General features: G+C 43.7%; 1 long non-coding RNA gene across 14 annotated transcripts; it reads left to right on the top strand.

Annotated features, from left to right (window-relative positions):
• The first annotated feature begins 6,960 nt into the window (after positions 1 to 6,960).
• On the top strand, positions 6,961 to 16,243 carry LOC123093237 (uncharacterized). 14 transcript variants are annotated; one of them, XR_006445202.1, is made up of 10 exons: positions 6,961 to 7,553; positions 7,643 to 9,781; positions 9,879 to 10,152; positions 10,237 to 10,303; positions 10,787 to 10,829; positions 11,299 to 11,386; positions 11,499 to 11,583; positions 11,902 to 12,048; positions 12,710 to 12,854; positions 12,970 to 13,182. It is a non-coding gene; the product is annotated as an uncharacterized lncRNA (long non-coding RNA). The 14 variants fall into 14 exon arrangements; XR_006445195.1 differs by having other exon boundaries at positions 12,692 to 12,854; XR_006445197.1 differs by lacking the exon at positions 11,499 to 11,583 and adding an exon at positions 16,003 to 16,243 and having other exon boundaries at positions 6,962 to 7,553; positions 12,692 to 12,854; positions 12,970 to 13,049.
• The last annotated feature ends 1,556 nt before the right edge of the window (positions 16,244 to 17,799 follow it).

Here is a 17,799-nt window from a genome sequence, read left to right as displayed (position 1 = left end):
TTTCCGATTTGGGTTCGAGCTTTTCAGGTTGAAGTTTCTTGACATAAGCATCGCATCCCCAAACTTTTAGAAACGACAGCTTAGGTTTCTTCCCAAACCATAATTCATACGGTGTCGTCTCAACGGATTTCGACGGAGCCCTATTTAAAGTGAATGCGGCAGTCTCTAAAGCATAGCCCCAAAAAGAAAGCGGTAAATCGGTAAGAGACATCATAGATCGCACCATATCTAATAGAGTGCGATTACGACATTCGGACACACCATTACGCTGAGGTGTTCCAGGCGGCGTGAGTTGTGAAACTATTCCACATTTTCTTAAGTGTGTGCCAAACTCGTGACTCAAGTATTCTCCTCCACGATCTGATCGCAGAAACTTGATTTTCCTGTCACGTTGATTTTCAACCTCACTCTGAAATTCCTTGAACTTTTCAAAGGTTTCAGACTTGTGTTTCATTAAGTAGATATACCCATACCTACTTAAATCATCCGCGAGCCTCAATACTCATTGGACCGCACACATCAGTATGTATGATTTCCAATAAGTCGGTTGCTCGCTCCATTGTTCCTGAGAACGGAGTCTTGGTCATTTTACCCATAAGGCATGGTTCGCACGTGTCAAATGATTCATAATCAAGAGACTCTAAAAGTCCATCAGCATGGAGCTTCTTCATGCGTTTGACACCTATGTGACCAAGGCGGCAGTGCCACAGGTATGTGGGACTATCATTATTAACCTTACTTCTTTTGGTACTCACATTATGAATATGTGTAGCATCACGTTCGAGATTCATAAGGAATAAACCATTCACCATAGGAGCATGACCATAAAACATATCTCTCATAAAAATGGAACAACCATTATTCTCAGATTTAAAAGAGTAGCCATCTCGAATTAAACGAGATCCCGATACAATGTTCATGCTCAAAGCTGGCACTAAATAACAATTATTAAGGTTTAAAACTAATCCCGAAGGGAGATGCAGAGGTAGCGTGCCGAGGGCGATCACATTGACCTTGGAACCATTCCCGACGCGCATCGTCACCTCGTCCTTTGCCAGTTTCCGCTTATTCTGCAGCCCCTGCTTTGAGTTACAAATGTGAGCAACTGCACCGGTATCAAATACCCAGGAGCTACTACGGGCACTAGTAAGGTACACATCAATTACATGTATATCACATATACCTTTTGTTTTGCCGGCCTTCTTATCCGCTAAGTACTTAGGGCAGTTCCGCTTCCAGTGACCGCTTCCCTTGCAATAAAAGCACTCAGTCTCGGGCTTGGGTCCATTCTTTGGCTTCTTCCCGGCAGCTTGCTTGCCGGGCGCGGCAACCTCCTTGCCGTCCTTCTTGAAGTTCTTTTTACCCTTGCCTTTCTTGAACTTAGTGGCTTTATTGACCATCAACACTTTATGTTCCTTCCTGACTTCTACCTCCGCTGATTTCAGCATAGCAAATACTTCAGGAATGGTCTTTTCCATCCCCTGCATATTGAAGTTCATCACAAAGCTCTTGTAGCTTGGTGGAAGCGACTGGAGGATTCTGTCAATGACCGCATCATCCGGGAGATTAACTCCCAGCTGAGTCAAGCGGTTATGCAACCTAGACATAGTGAGTATGTGCTCATTGACAGAACTGTTTTCCTCCATCTTACAGCTGAAGAATTTGTCGGAGACTTCATATCTCTCGACCCGGGCATGAGCTTGGAAAACCATTTTCAGCTCTTCGAACATCTCATATGCTCCATGTCTCTCAAAACGCTTTTGGAGCCCCGGCTCTAGGCTGTAAAGCATGCCGCACTGAACGAGGGAGTAGTCATCGGAACGTGCCTGCCAAGCGTTCATAACGTCTTGTTCCGCAGGGAGAACGGGTGCGTCACCAAGCGGTGCTTGTAGGACATAATCTTTCTTGGCAGCTATGAGGATGATCCTCAGGTTCCGGACCCAGTCCGTATAGTTGCTGCCATCGTCTTTCAGCTTGGTTTTCTCTAGGAACGCGTTGAAGTTGAGGACTACGTTGGCCATTTGATCTACAAGACATATTGTAAAATATTTAGACTAAGTTCATGATAATTAAGTTCAACTAATCAAATTATTAATGAACTCCCACTTAGATTAGACATCCCTCTTGTCATCTAAGTATTACATGATCCAAGTTAAACTAGACCGTGTCCGATCATCACGTGAGACGGACTAGTCAACATCGGTGAACATCTTCATGTTGATCGTATCTTCTATACGACTCATGCTCGACCTTTCGGTCTTCTGTGTTCCGAGGCCATGTCTGTACATGCTAGGCTCGTCAAGTCAACCTAAGTGTTTGCATGTGTAAATCTGTCTTACACCCGCTGTATGTGAACGTCTGAATAAAACACCCGATCATCACGTGGTGTTTTGAAACAGCGAACTGTCGCAACGGTGCACAGTTAGGGGGAACACTTCTTGAAATTATTGTGAGGGATCATCTTATTTACTACCGTCGTTCTAAGTAAACAAGATGCAAAACATGATAAACATCACATGCAATCAAATAATAAACGTGACATGATATGGCCAATATCACACAGCTCCTTTGATCTCCATCTTGGGGCTCCATGATCATCTTGTCACCGGCTTGACACCATGATCTCCATCATCATGATCTCCATCATCGTGTCTCCATGAAGTTGCTTGCCAACTATTACTTCTACTACTATGGCTAACGCGTTTAGCAATAAAGTAAAGTAATTTACATGGCGTTTCTTGATGACATGCAGGTCATATAAAAGAATAAAGACAACTCCTATGGCTCCTGCCGGTTGTCATACTCATCGACATGCAAGTCGTGATTCCTATTACAATAGCATGAACATCTCATACATCACATATAGATCATTCATCATTCATCACAACTTTGGCCATATCATATCACAAACCACTTGCTGCAAAAACAAGTTAGACGTCCTCTAATTGTTGTTGCAAGTTTTACGTGGCTGAATTAGGGTTCTAGCAAGAACGTTTTCTTACCTACGTTAAAGCCACAACGTGATTTGTCAACTTCTATTTACCCTTCATAAGGACCCTGTTCATCGATTCCGCTCCAACTAAAGTAGGAGAGACAGACACCCGCCAGCCACCTTATGCAACTAGTGCATGTTAGTCGGTGGAACCGGTCTCACGTAAGCGTACGTGTAAGGTTGGTCCGGGCCGCTTCATCCCACAATACCGCTGAAGCAAGAAAGGACTAGTAACGGCAAGAAAGTTGACAAATCTACGCCCACAACAAATTGTGTTCTACTCGCGCAAGAAGAACTACGCATAGACCTAGCTCATGATGCCACTGTTGGGGAACGTTGCAGAAAACAAAAATTTCCTACTCGTTTCACCAAGATCATCTAGGAGTTCATCTAGCAACGAGTCATTGGATGCATCTACATACCTTTGTAGATCGCGCACGGAAGCGTTCAAAAGAACGATGATGATGTAGTCGTACTCGACGTGATCCAAATCACCGATGACCAGCGCCGAACGGACGACACCTCCGCGTTCAACACACGTACGGAACAGCCACGTCTCCTCCTTCTTGATCCAGCAAGGGAGGGAGGAGAGGTTGAGGGAGATGGCACCAGCAGCAGCACGACGGCGTGGTGTTGATGGAGCTGCAGTACTCCGGCAGAGCTTCGCTAAGCACTATGGAGGAGGAGGAGGTGTTGGGGAGGGAGAAGGAGGCAACCAAAGGCCAAGGCGTTCAGGTATGAAGTCCCTCCTCTCCCCCACTATATATAGGAGGGCCAAGGGGGGGTGGCCGGCCCTAGGAGATCCAATCTCCTAGGGGGTGCGGCGGCCAAGGGGGGTTTCCCTCCCCCCCAAGGCACCTAGGAGGTGCCTTCCCCTCCTAGGACTCTTCCCCTTTCCAACCCTAGGCGCATGGGCCTATGTGGGGCTGGTGCCCTTGGCCCATTAGGCCAAGGCGCACCCCCTACAGCCCATGTGCCCCCCCGGTACAGGTGGACCCACCCGGTGGACCCCCGGGACCCTTCCGGTGGTCCCGGTACAATACCGATAACCCCGAAACTTGTCCCGATGCCCGAAACAGGACTTCCCATATATAAATCTTTACCTCCGGACCATTCCGGAACTCCTCGTGACGTCCGGGATCTCATCCGGGACTCCGAACAACATTCGGGTTACTGCATATACATATCCCTACAACCCTAGCGTAACCGAACCTTAAGTGTGTAGACCCTACGGGTTCGGGAGACAAGCAGACATGACCGAGACGACTCTCCGGTCAATAACCAACAGCGGGATCTGGATACCCATGTTGGCTCCCACATGCTCCACGATGATCTCATCGGATGAACCACGATGTCGAGGATTCAATCAACCCCGTACGCTATTCCCTTTGTCTATCGATATGTTACTTGCCCGAGATTCGATTGTCGGTATCCCAATACCTCGTTCAATCTCGTTACCGGCAAGTCACTTTACTCGTACCGTAATGCATGATCCCGTGACCAGACACTTGGTCACTCTGAGCTCATTATGATGATGCATTACCGAGTGGGCCCAGTGATACCTCTCCGTCATACGGAGTGACAAATCCCAGTCTTGATCCATGTCACCCGACAGACACTTTCGGAGATACCCGTAGTCTACCTTTATAGTCACCCAGTTACGTTGTGACGTTTGGCATACCCAAAGCACTCCTACGGTATCCGGGAGTTACACGATCTCATGGTCTAAGGAAAAGATACTTTGACATTCAAAAACTCTAGCAAACGAACTATACGATCTTGTGCTATGTTTAGGATTGGGTCTTGTCCATCACATCATTCTCCTAATGATGTGATCTCGTTATCAATGACATCCAGTGTCCATAGTCAGGAAACCATGACTATCTGTTGATCAACGAGCTAGTCAACTAGAGGCTCACTAGGGACACGTTGGTGTCTGTTATTCACACATGTATTACGATTTCCGGATAACACAATTATAGCATGAATAAAGACAATTATCATGAACAAGGAAATATAATAATAATGCTTTTATTATTGCCTCTAGGGCATATTTCCAACAACAATGTCCACCAATCATTCTGAGATAATTGCTTTGTTCGAAGCATCACGTGAATGTGCATTGCTTCGCAGAATGATGAACTTTGTCCAAAGTTCAAGTGGGATTGGTTCGTTGAAATCACCCACCATTATCTATTAAGATAATGCTGCTTGTATTACACAAATGCAAACGGGTTATATTAAGAGCAATATTACAAACCATATTTCTCCTAAATTATTTTATCCCCATGATCTGCAAGAGAAGGGGAAGATAAATATTTTGCAAACGAAGTCATGCGACAATCTTGCCGATCTGTTTACAAAGTCCTTACCAAGTTCTCTGTTCCATAAATATGTAACTGGAATTGGTATGAGACGACTTCGAGACGTGCAAAATTCAGGAGGAGAAATCTCCTAGGGTATAACCTGTCAAGATCATGTGATCTTTAGTATTGCTCTTTTCCTCTGTGAGGTTTTCCAAATGGTTTCTCATAGAAGGTTTTTAACGAGGCAATATCAATGCAAGCATGTACGATATACATCATTTTCTCCTTATTTTCCCACTGGGTCTTAGGAGTTTTTCATGGCATATTGTATATTATTTTCTCAATTTTTCCCACAGGGTTTTGGAGAAGAATGTTTCAAAGATGAACAGTCTCGAGGACAAGCGAGGATTAGGGGGAGTGTTACGATTTAAACTAATTATATTATTTAGGAATAATCCTCCCTTGTAACTAGTGTGCGGTTTGAAATATGCCCACGCCCCCGCGAGCGAATGCGCCCCTTCGTGGCATTGGATCCTGTTCCCTCTGTATCTAATCCCCTGGGTCATCAATGAAAGTGACAGATGTCGGTACACTATGCGGTTGTGGAGGCTGATTAGAGATTGGATGCAAATTGGCGATATCAACACCAACCAGTGGGCGGCTCATCACTCTCTCAGTAGTTGGTGGACTCATATGGCCAGGCGCAGCAAGGCGATGGCGACCCTCACCTTGCTCACCACCTGGACCATTTGGAATGAGAGAAATGCAAGGGTCTTCCAGAAGAAATCAACGCCCCCCAAATCATCTTGCGAAACTTGAAGGAGGAAGCTAGGCTCTGGTGCTAGCGGAAAAAAAATTATATGAGACCAGGTCTCATATAAACCAGGTGAGACCCGCCCTAATGAATGACATGTGGCATTCACAAATCACAAAGCATCTAATCTCTCCATCCCTGATTTCAGGTGGGGGGTGGGGTAGATGCTTTGTGATTTGCAAATGCCACGTGTCATCCATCAAGATGGGTCTCACCTGCTAAACTGTGAGACCTGGTCTCATAGAATTTTTTTCCGTGCTAGCGGGGGCGAAACGCCCGAGTAATTTGATGCCGCGAGAGTAATGACTTTGTATTCAGTGGGCCTCATGTGGCTCCGACTTAAACCTTGTCTCTTCCCTTAATTAATGAATGAGGCAAATCTTTTGCCTTTGGGTTCAAAAAAAAGTGACAGTTCAATCAATTCGTTACGCACCAGAGGTGAGTTGGACCAGCGTCGACGAGAGAACAGAAAGCCTAAGTTCCTCCAGCGAACCTCGTGGAGGAAAGGAACGGTTCTTCACTACTCTACTTCTAGAAAGCAGGCGAAGGAGACACTGTGATCAATGGTTTAGGCGTCTATTGTGCACCTATGGAGTTCAATCACAGCCCCTCACCGGCTCAATGACCAGTTAATGCTTAGCAAACCCAGGAACCTAAGGGTGTTCATAACTTCGGGGATGCACACCATAGCATTTGTATTACTTTGATGGGATTCACATCCAGAAATAAGAGACGAGTGGATGCCGGAGGCTCCTCAGAGCTCAGGCGATTCCGGCCGTCCGATTGATCTCCTGACGCGTTTCCGGCCGTCGGATCTCGGGTTCGGTTCACGTGAGGCGGCAGATATTTACCAGATCACCGTGAGCCGTTAGATAAAATTCCAATGCCACCGCGTGTAAAACTAGATGGTTGCGGAGGGCATTTTCGTCATTTCCCATGGTTGGAAAAATATCCAATCGCCACATGGGCGTGACCTAGCCGTCGCTTCTCCACATTCGCTCGTCCCACCTCCTCCTCTCTCTCTCTCTCGATCTCCTATGCCTCGCACGCCGCCACCGCTCGCCCTCGCGCCGCCGCCGCCTCCGCTCGCCCTCGCGCCGCCCCCTTGCCTCTCTCTCTCCCTCCAAGCCCTAGAACCTCACCCGCGCCTCCCAGCTCCACCGCCGTCCAGGTCCAGCCCCATGCCACCGTCGTCTTCTCGCCCAGCCGTCCGCCACCACACCGCACGCTCGTGCGCAGGGGCGAGAAGGGGAACCACCGCCCGCTCCCGGAGCGCGAGGAGGACGTGGTGATGCAGCGCCCAGATCCACGACGGCATCAACGCGCCGTCGTCGACCTGAGCCACCACCGTCCTCGAGGCCGGCCATGGAGTGGGGGTCTGACCCAGGTACAGCCGTGGACGGAGACACCCCAAACCCTAGCATTGCTGCTGCTGGTCAAGGTGCTATTGGCCCCTCCCCTCCCCTCATGATGTTGTTGTTTTTGGCCCCTCCCCTCCCCTCATGTTGCTGCTGCTTTTTGGTCACACAGGTGCACGCACGCGTCCAGCAGCGAACCCTAGCCTCGGACGACAGCAGCGGCCATCACCAATGATGGCAGCGACAGGGGGTGAATTAGTTCTGCAAGTCAACCCCTTTTCTCCTCCTTTCCACTCTTGTCTGGTGCTTATGTGGGACTCCAATAGTTTTTTGGACGTGTTGGCTGGTCGGATGCGGCAATTTTTTTGGATGCATTAGCTATTCGAGCCTGGATATGGTCTGTTTCCTTTTGTGAAATTAGGGGATCTGCTTGGGTCGTAGTTGGATTCTGTTGGTTTAAGATATTTCACTGGTCTGACTATTGGTTTGGGTTAGTCCCAGATTTAGGTGTTTCTCTTGATGATTAATTGTTGGATTACATTATGTTACAATATGACGCAGATTTGTTGCCATTCGGGGTTAGTCCCAGATTTAGGTGTTTCTCTTGATGATTAATTGTTGGATTACATTAGGTTAGAATATGACGCAGATTTGTTGCCATTCGGGTTAGTACCTGCTTTAGTTCTTTTTCTTAAGGATTAGTTGCATGAATCACATGCCTGGTTAATTTAACGGATTGTACCTTTCGTGGTTGCTGTTCAGTGGGTTTAGGAGCCATTCTTAGGTGCTTGATTGGAGCTTGTTAGGTGAAGGTGATGAGATGGATTGTGCATGGGCTCTGTTCTTGGAAATTGTCTGCCTGAATGGATTGGTTAACCCAAGCTCTTCCTTGTCCGTTTATCTTCGGGTTGGACATCTGACAAGTTGGTTGGGAAAATATAAGACAATCTGTGTTGCTGTAGGTGTGGTTCTGACGTTCTTGGAATCAATGTACTATTTTCAGGGGCTGGATTTGTCTGTAATCGATTAGGCCTTGCAAAAGAGAGGTGGGGAACAGGTTATTCGTGGGCTTCTGTTGTTGGATTCTTAGATGGTGTCATTGTTGATTTGTTTTCATTGGTCCTTTCTTAATTGTTTGCCTTGGCGGTCAGTGAGGTTGCATGGTTGGTTAAGAACATGGGTGGTCTATGCCTGTTGTGGGTGCAGTTGTTTGTATTAGAGTATTGTCCTCAAGTGCTAGATTAATTTGGTCCTTGCTTAGCAATGTAATCACAGGAATGGATAGGTCACATGGTTGATTAGAAAAAGAGCACTGGGTTAGTCTCTGATTTGGTTCTTTGTCTTTAGGATTCACTGCACGCTGAATTATGTAAGGCTAAAATGTGTCCCAAATTTCTTGGTTCGAGTGTTTGGCTTGAGGGTTGATTGTTGGCCTGGGTTGGTCTCTGATTTAGTTCTTTAGCTTAAGGATTGATTGCATGGCTGGTTAGTATAATTAAGATTAATTGTTGGTCTGGGTTAGTCTCTGATTTCGTTCTTTGCCTCAAGGATTAATTATATTGTCCTGTTATTCTTGAAGGTTAACAGTGGTGATGGACAGTGTTGGCCGTGAGCTATTTTTAGGCTAGAAATTATTTCTTTCTTATGAAGGTTAATTATATTCACAACATCATATCTCGGAAAAGAGCGGTTACGAATTTGTTTAGTGTCAGGAGTGCAATGGATTATGATCAATTAAGACAAATCTATGGACAATCGTTACAAATGTGACTATTTCATTGCCTGCAAATTTAGTACTTACTCTTATTTCCAGGATTGTTGGTCGGTTCTATTGCTATTTATTGTGCAAGGACCCTCTTTTGCTGGCCTCGTTCTTCTGCACTGTGTACCCTCTTTTGTTGGATCAGCCTTTTAGATGATTTGCCAGTGTGTGTGTGCTCTTGGTATAATGATGTGATGAACTAATTGATCCTACTTAGGAGGTAGGATCACTATTTACCTTTATTGTCGCGATTACATGTGGTGTGTCTTTCTTTGATGTGTGTGTTGGCATGCTGCCTTTGATTATATTTGGGTCTGTACAATATGTTATGTGCTTATCATGATTGCTAGACCATGGCCTGCTCTGATTAGTCTTTGCATTTTTTTGCATTTTCTATTTGTTGTAGATAACATTCAATGCACTGTCTGAAGTGCGTCCGTGTAACTCGCTCTAGCATACCCTGTGTGTGCATATCACGTCTGTGGCATCACCATGGTGGAACCGAAAATGGACCTATCAAGGAGATGGATGTGGTTATACTAGATGCAGGTACATGTATTCTTTGATCTGGTTTCCTGTCTTTCTTGTCCTGTTATTTAATGGTCTGTTATTTCTCCTGTGTTGAACCATACTCTTTTCCTCGCAGGGTAACCATATGTATGCAGAGATGCCTGAGAAATTTGTTAACCAATTTATATGTGTCCCCCAAGAGTGTGGGTTGATGATCTGTCGCAAGTTTCTGGTCTTTCTCAAGAAGTATGTCTTCGGGCTGGTGGAGAGTCAATACATGATTAAGTTCACTAGGTATACAACTGTTGCGTGATGGGAGGGTCTAGAAGCAGAATTTCCTTTCTGCACCTATGTCCTGACTCCAATTAATCAGCTCCCAAGGCCTACAAACACGCCTGAGCGTTTCACAGGTACTTTTTATGATGCCTATCGTGTTGCTCCTTTTGTATTGGGCATGCCTTTGGTGTATTGACTTGTGTTTTTTGTATGGACAGATGTGGTTGGGATTATCCCAGGTTTCTTTGTTCTTTCATGTTGGAATCAGTGACAATACCTTGCCGGGTAAATTACCTTCTTTCCTATTAGAAAGTAGTGTATACTCTCTAGCTACTTAATGTGTTCTTTCTTGGCTGTAGCTTATTTGCTATTTTTAACTTCAAAATGATATGTCAAATATGCTCTAAATTTTTTTATGCCATCGAAGATCTCAGCTCATATTACTTCCTCTCTGTTTATGGTTGGGTAGTGGTGATTTTCTGTGGGTTCATACTTACTTCAACTTTGAAGTGGCATTCTAATATTTAAAAGCCACCTTTATGCTAGCAGACAGCCTGATTTTGCATTACAATTTCTAAGGATGAAACAGTCTGCATACCATAGGGCACACATCATTTAACTTCATTTTTATCGGACCGCACAATTTAAAACCTTGTGTTGTAATACAATTCACATTTGGCTCGCTATTCCTTACTTTTTGATGAGTTTTAATGTTAATCTGATGGAAACTGCAGGGACAGCTATTAACTTAATTTTTTTCCTATACAGCACTCCTCGTATTCTCTCCACTATGTTTGGCTAAGGTTGCAAAGTAAGAGGCATGTATGCTCTTGGTATTCAGTTCTAAAAGTTCAAATAAAAATCATCTAGATTTGGTAACCGTGAATGTTTGTGAGGGAGGTACATAAAAGAGTTAATTTCACAAAGCATAGTGTAGAAAATATATTGACCCTTTTAAGTTAATGGCTCTGGGTACATATGTATTGTATAACAGTTGACCCTTTTAATTTTCCCTTGTCTTTCATGTTCCAGATAGCATGTACCCATTATATAATATATTGTGACAGATAGATAAGAAAAGGCACACCATAATCTCATAAACCTATTGTTAAAATAGATCTGGTTGTATTTCAGCTTCTATAATGTTGCTTAAAATTCCTAAAAAGTTAATAGTTTGCAGCCAAGAACATATCCTGTTCATGTACTCAATAGCAGCAGAGACGAGCATGTTATGTGTTGTTCTTCTGGTGGGTTTCTGACGATTTGGCTCTTGGATGCAGGGTGGGTACGAGGAGATGAGTCTCGTGGCGGTGAGCGGAACGGAGACAAGGATGGCGACTTTATGCTTCTCGGAGACCTCATCTGGAGGTGAATTTTTTGGGCCTTTTGTTTGCAAATTCACAGAGTTGGATCTGCATGCTCGTGTTGTTCTTCAGCTTATGTCATGTAGTTTAGATTCATATATACATTACTTAATTAGGTTCAGGAGATGGTTCGCTGTTGGACTGTGTGCTATGGGATGTTTTGGTGGTCTGATGCTTTTAGCCACCGCTCTCGTTCCAGAGGTGCTCCTTTATCTTAACCATGACTCTGATTTTTAGTTAGACACCATGTTTGCAGATTCAAGTTCCAAAATGAGGGTACTATTTTTTATTTTTTGTAAGCATTAGTGAGCTGAAATATGTAGAGCTTGGATTGGGGATATAAGCATTGTTAAACTAGGTTACATACTAGATTTTTCTGAATTTCTCCTCCTTTTCTGGTTAATTGCCAGTACATAGCTTCTGGTTTCCTGTAAGCCAGGTATAAAATTAATATAGGCTGCTATCGTTGCATGCATGTTTATTATAAACTTCAGCTAAATTTGGTTGTGTACTGTCCAGGTGGTGGCCAAAGGCAAATGGTACAGAACCTCCATGAGATTTTGAATTCTGCTTGATGCATACAAGAAAGGATATTGTGAACATTTGGTTCATTTTGGTTGTGGATTGACCTATGTTGTGCAAGGAAACATGTTGTCACGCCTTCAAGTGAGATTCTATCCGATAAAAATGTGCACTCTTGACATGCTTAATCTTTGATGTTTTCGGCTTCAATTGTGAGGCTGCACTGCAATCCAAATGTCTTTTTGGGTATTGTGTCTTTGTAGCATAGGATACCTTCATAAGATATGGCTGGCCATATGTACTTATGGTTTCCCTGGTGGTTTGCTTCCTGTTTAGTGCTTTGGGAGAGATATATGCATTTTGGTTCATATCCATGTCTGTAGGGTGTGCCCAATTTTCAGTGTACTGTAATACCTGTTCAGGTTAGTGATTTGGGAGAAATATGTGCGGCGGGTAGTAGTTGCTGCTTCCTAACAGAGGAAGTCTGACTACACAGATAATTAATCTATGTGCTCCAGAATTAGACCGCCTCCTCATTGTTTGTAGATGCACCAAACAATGATTGATGCTTGCTAATTATAGGAATGGTAACTTCTTGCATAATTAATCTATGGGTTGCATAGTCCATTAGGTCACCTGCTTATTGTTTATATATGAAAAAAACAGTTCCTCCTTGCTGATAAAGGAAAGTTGGGTAGGAAGAAATCTAGGTAGACAACCTTCTGATTGTTTATATATGCATCAAGCAATAGTTGGTACTCATTGATTACATTAATGGTAACTACAGAAACCTTTCCATGCTCAGCATTATCGACGACCTTTCTGATTTGGAGTTGTACTTCGTTATTGTGAATAATGAATATGGTCAACAATCTGAAGAAGAGTCACCTTCTGCCGAGAGAGTGATGCGTGTTACTGCCGGGAGAGCTGCTTCTTGCCGGGAGAGTGATGTGTGTTACTAATCTCCTATTTAGCGTTGCTCTAGGATCAATAGTACCATATGAAAGATCAAACATTTCATTCTTCCTTTTGTTCTAATGCAAATGCTTGCTTATGTGATTGCAGATCAACCTGCGATGTGTTAAGCGGATCACTGTGTAACTGAATGATCAATCAGAGAAGAGTATTTTTCCACCAAAAGTGAGGTGAAATGTTTCTGTTCATCTTGGTTGTACTTCAGATAAGATTTAGCTACAGATAATCAGTAGTCACCTAATGTATTTGTTTGCCAAGTGTGTAGTGAGAGCTAAGGTGTCACTGGTTATTTTACATCCTTTATTCTTATTCCCTTTAACCTCCAAATGAAATACTCTAGGAGATTTGTTGGTGCTCCATTAACCAAATATCGCTGACAAAATGTGGTTGTCATTTCAGTTGAGAGAAAAATTGCATACTTTGTGAACCAATGGGAGATTCATTGTTTAATATTATTCTTTAATCACTAAATCATATAGGAGATTCCTTTGGTGCCCCATTAACCAAATATTAGTATTACTAATAAAACTGACAAAATGTTATTCTGGGTGCGACTGAGCCCTGCTGAGGCAAGGTCACCCCTTTTACCCGCTTACATCCTCAAACAGTGAGTCCCTGACACCCCTCTCTCTATTGATCATTGTTGAGGAAATCGTTAACTTGTAGCTGCTCGGTTGGCTGACGAGTAGGGGATTAATAGGCTAATCGGCAAGTTAATCGGCCATTTAATCAATTACTCGGGTGATTAATCAGTTAATCGGCTACTCGGTGACCCTACGAGTAGGGGTTAATTGGCAAGTTAAGTGGTTAATCGGATGAATTCTTGAACAGGGCTATTGATTGATCCATATATCGCTAGGAAAGAATGGCTCCCTATCAGTTCAGCTACTATTGGACTATGAATTATTGTTTTTTTTAGGGAAACTAATTACTCCTTGGAGAATCATAGATCCGTGTTCTATTTTTGTCATGTAAGTTAGGTTATAACTATGTAGTTACAACCACATATTTAGTGTTGCAATAAAAAACAATTAATAATAGAAACAAGTCAATTATGCGACTCGGTTGTGTCTTTCTGCATATCAATCTTGGTTTAGGTCATTTATTATTTGATCCCGTGATTGTGTTGATGGCTTAGTTTCTATTTCTTCAGAAAGGCACAAATATGATCAACCCTATCCAATTAAAGTTTAATCACCCCACATATACATGCTTTTTTTTCAATATAGAGTTGTATTCAATTTGGCTAGGATGTAATCCCAGTGCTCCTAAAGTTATTCCCCAAGCAATCAAATATTTGCAGTGTTCTTTTAGAAGAAATGTCTTCCTGCACAATACTATGTATGGCTAGCTGCTAGCTGTTGATTTATATTGATTTCTCTCAAATCGGCTGCAGTTATATAAACCTTAATGAGACATCTTTGAAGAGAGTTTAGCCATTCCATATTTCTCTTTCGGGCATGTGTTGGCATGATATTAGTACCAGCGACTCATGTGGTGGCTTACATGAGAAGTGTTACATGTCTTGGCATGATTTTATATAAGCCAGTAACACCGTTTTATTTTTTGTCTGCCATGATTTATTAGTTTGGTTGTTATAAATCTGTTTTTCATCAAGCTCATATCACTGTTTATTTGAATTCCTTGCATTTGTGGTTGGCTGACGGTATAAGCATTATTTATTAAGTGAATTTGTAGACTGATGTAATTGCAGACTAATAATAGTATTGACATTGTTTGCTTACTAACTAATGTCTCTGTAGCAGGCCAATTTGTTTGTTTTTGGTTGTGGCAGACCATTTTTAGTCAAATTGAGAAACAACTGCCTTTTGGTCTCGGCCCATAACCAGCCGTGAAAGATGAGATGTTTATGCTGCCTTTCTACCTTCCTCCCTGTCCCTACTTTTCCCCATCGTGTGTTGGTCTCTCTGAAGTAAAATAAACATGAAACTATATGCTGAAAAGTGGGGTGATAAATATCCAGTTACTAAATTCACTAAATTTGTGATCCCAATAGTGTGATCAAAATAGTGAAATGTCAGGGTTTTGCTCTACTGCAAATTTGCAGTTTACTTGAACTTTGTTGTGATGAGCAATTCCGATTAGTGCATCACCTTTTGGATCTGTTTTCTGCGCGAGAACGGATCCGACCAGAATTCATCTTCTTTATGAACGGGATCTCGGACATCTTTTTTGAAGGAAGTTTTCGTATGGGGTGTTGTGTTTTATTTTTAATAGTATTAAAAGTATTCTTGCAATACGAACTTCACCATCGTGCCGGTGTCAAACCAGCCCGACAACATCACTCCACGGCGGCCGACCTGCGTTAGACACGTCGTCGCTTTGTTGAGCCGAGCTTAATTTCTTCGTATCATCATCTCGGCCGGCCGAACAATAGTTCGGCATCGTGAAAGATAAATCGTCACCAACATCGCCGCCCTATAGATTACACGGAGCGGGCACACCTACATCGCCACATGGTCACTTCATCAAGCCGGCATCGACCACGTCACGACTTGCATCGCTGGACCGGGGGCTTCATCATCTCTTCATCGACCTACTCCGGAGACTTCGGCGTCGCTGACCGACCAGCTCCTTCACGTTAGCTGGACCGAGGGCTTTACCTCGCCGAGCCAACCTTTGCCAGCATCATCATGCCGTTGCTTTATCACCCATCAGGCGATAGGTGTGCGGATCGAGTCTCAATTTTGGGAATCACCTTTCTTTGGATTGCTATAATAAATAAGCCAGGTGCTATTAATCCTAGTATTTTTTGCTTGTTAGGGTTCATTTTTCCCAATGAATTATTACTCCGGTTTGTCTGTCATATGTACGCAGGTCTATCAAATGGTGACCGCATTAACGACGGTCGCATGGTGGTTCGGTCAGTTTCCGTACATAGTCCGGCGAACGCCGCATCCGGAACTCGAACCGACCTGTGAATTCAGGCCTTGCCATACCTTTACCGCATCACGCCGCCGCCCTGCATCGACATTGACTTTGGCGCCAGGCCATATTTTTTTTATTACTCACTTTGCATAAATTATTTGTTATGCAACGATTTTTTTTATTTTTATTATTATTACTATTATCTCCGGTTTGCATTATTTGTTTTGTGCGCAGGAAAATGATCCAGCCGGACTATATCCTTTGGCGTCACCTCGGCTGGACGGGGGGCTTTGTCAACACTTCATTACCCCATGCCGGGGACTTCGGCATCACCCTGCCGTCCTGCATTGACCGTGCTATGTCACCACTTCGGAGTGCCGAGCTCTTTGCTTCGCCACCTCGGGACTGGTTCGGGGATGGAACCTTGTCCCGCATCAAGCTCGGACCGCGTCATCAATACCGAGCACATTAACCAGCTAAGTTGTCTTCATGCTCAAAGTTTTAAATTTTTAACTTGTGTCCGGCTCAGTCAAGCATTATACTTTTTTGAAAAAAAGTTGCTTGTAAAAGTTTCCTTGTCCAAACTTTGTTTGTGACGCGCAAATTCAAATACCCCGTTTACTTGGGGGCTTTCTTCATGAAGCTTTTTCCTCTTGCATATGATTATACTTGTACGGCTTCGTTCCTTGTTCATGTATTACGCCACAATATGCACCATATTGACTTAAGCGATTTGCAAGCTGGGTTGCATGGCTCCTGTGCTTGCCCCTATGTTTCCGATTTTTTGGCTAGGGAGTAAAGGGAGCACTTCTGCGATTGTCACGATTGGGTCAACCGAGCCGGACCTCAGACTGGGTGAAGCCGAAAGCTAGCGCTCTTATTGTTTTCAATCATGGTCGGCACACAACGGAACTCATGAGTACAAAAAATATATTGCACAAGTCTCATAATAACAATGAGCACCGAAGAAAGGTATTGATGGGGGTACTATTTTCTTCGAAGATGCTTCTTACTCATCGCAGTAATATAGCATAAGTTCCCTGAGCGCGCTTTGTCTGTTATAGCCTTATGGCCTGATTGCCTGGTTATTGAAAACACCGTCGATATTCTCGTCAGATGGAGTACATAACACTTTTTGGTCCTTGACCGAAGAGGGAGAAGCCAACGGTCGGTTAAGACGCGTTTAAAGTTCGGTTGAACATAGATATGATATAAGTACTTTGGTACATGCAATCATTCTTTTACCCAAGTCACTTGGGGGCTCTTAAATTTATATGAGCCGTTTTATGATAAGTGTTTTTCTTCTTAGTTGTTGCAAACTTTTTATTATTATTTATCACTCCTTTTTTCGACACAAGTGTGCGGTCACTAGCGGGGAGCCTAATTTCTCTCTCAAAGCCGCTAGAGTTTAGTTTGCTAAACTGGCCTAGTAAGAAGTACTCCGCCTTCGGGATAGGAGGTTGAAGCCGTAGGCTGACCCGCTTGAAGTTTTGAGATAGGATGTGTCATGTTAAAGCACGGCAGAAGCACTTTTTTTTCCTAAAGTTCAATTTTTGGATTGGCACCGAACACTTGATCTAGTTCGGACATTAACCTTTTGAATAAGTTTTTTTGGCTTTTCGAGCCGATGGCACTTCTAAATTATTTGTGTGTTTTCAGCACAAGTTTCGCAGTGCAACGTCGGACACCTTTAGATATTCGGCAAAAACATTCTCGGATATTGCTATATATGCATCAGTTTCGAATTGTGTCTTCGGTCAATAGTTGGGTTGCCCGGCTCCTGCGCTTGCCTCCTATGTTCCGCTTTGTTCGGCTAGGTGTGCAAAGGGAGAACCACTGCGATTGTGCTTCCAGCTCACATGGTTAAGCACCTCAGTGGAGAAAGCCGAAAACTGACTGTCACAATAAGCGTAAACTGGTCGGCGATCCGATGACGGCGCTAAACGACGGGCCATTCATAACAATGGCCGAAGTGTTTACGGCTTGACCTCGACTATCGCCGAACACTATCGGGGGCTATTAACTGGCCTC

The sequence above is a fragment of the Triticum aestivum genome, chromosome 4B (genome assembly GCF_018294505.1).
Source record: "Triticum aestivum cultivar Chinese Spring chromosome 4B, IWGSC CS RefSeq v2.1, whole genome shotgun sequence".
In the NCBI taxonomy this organism is placed as follows: domain Eukaryota; kingdom Viridiplantae; phylum Streptophyta; class Magnoliopsida; order Poales; family Poaceae; genus Triticum; species Triticum aestivum.
The sequence above is the reverse complement of the archived record's forward strand: the minus strand, read 5'-3'. Positions and strand labels throughout refer to the sequence as shown.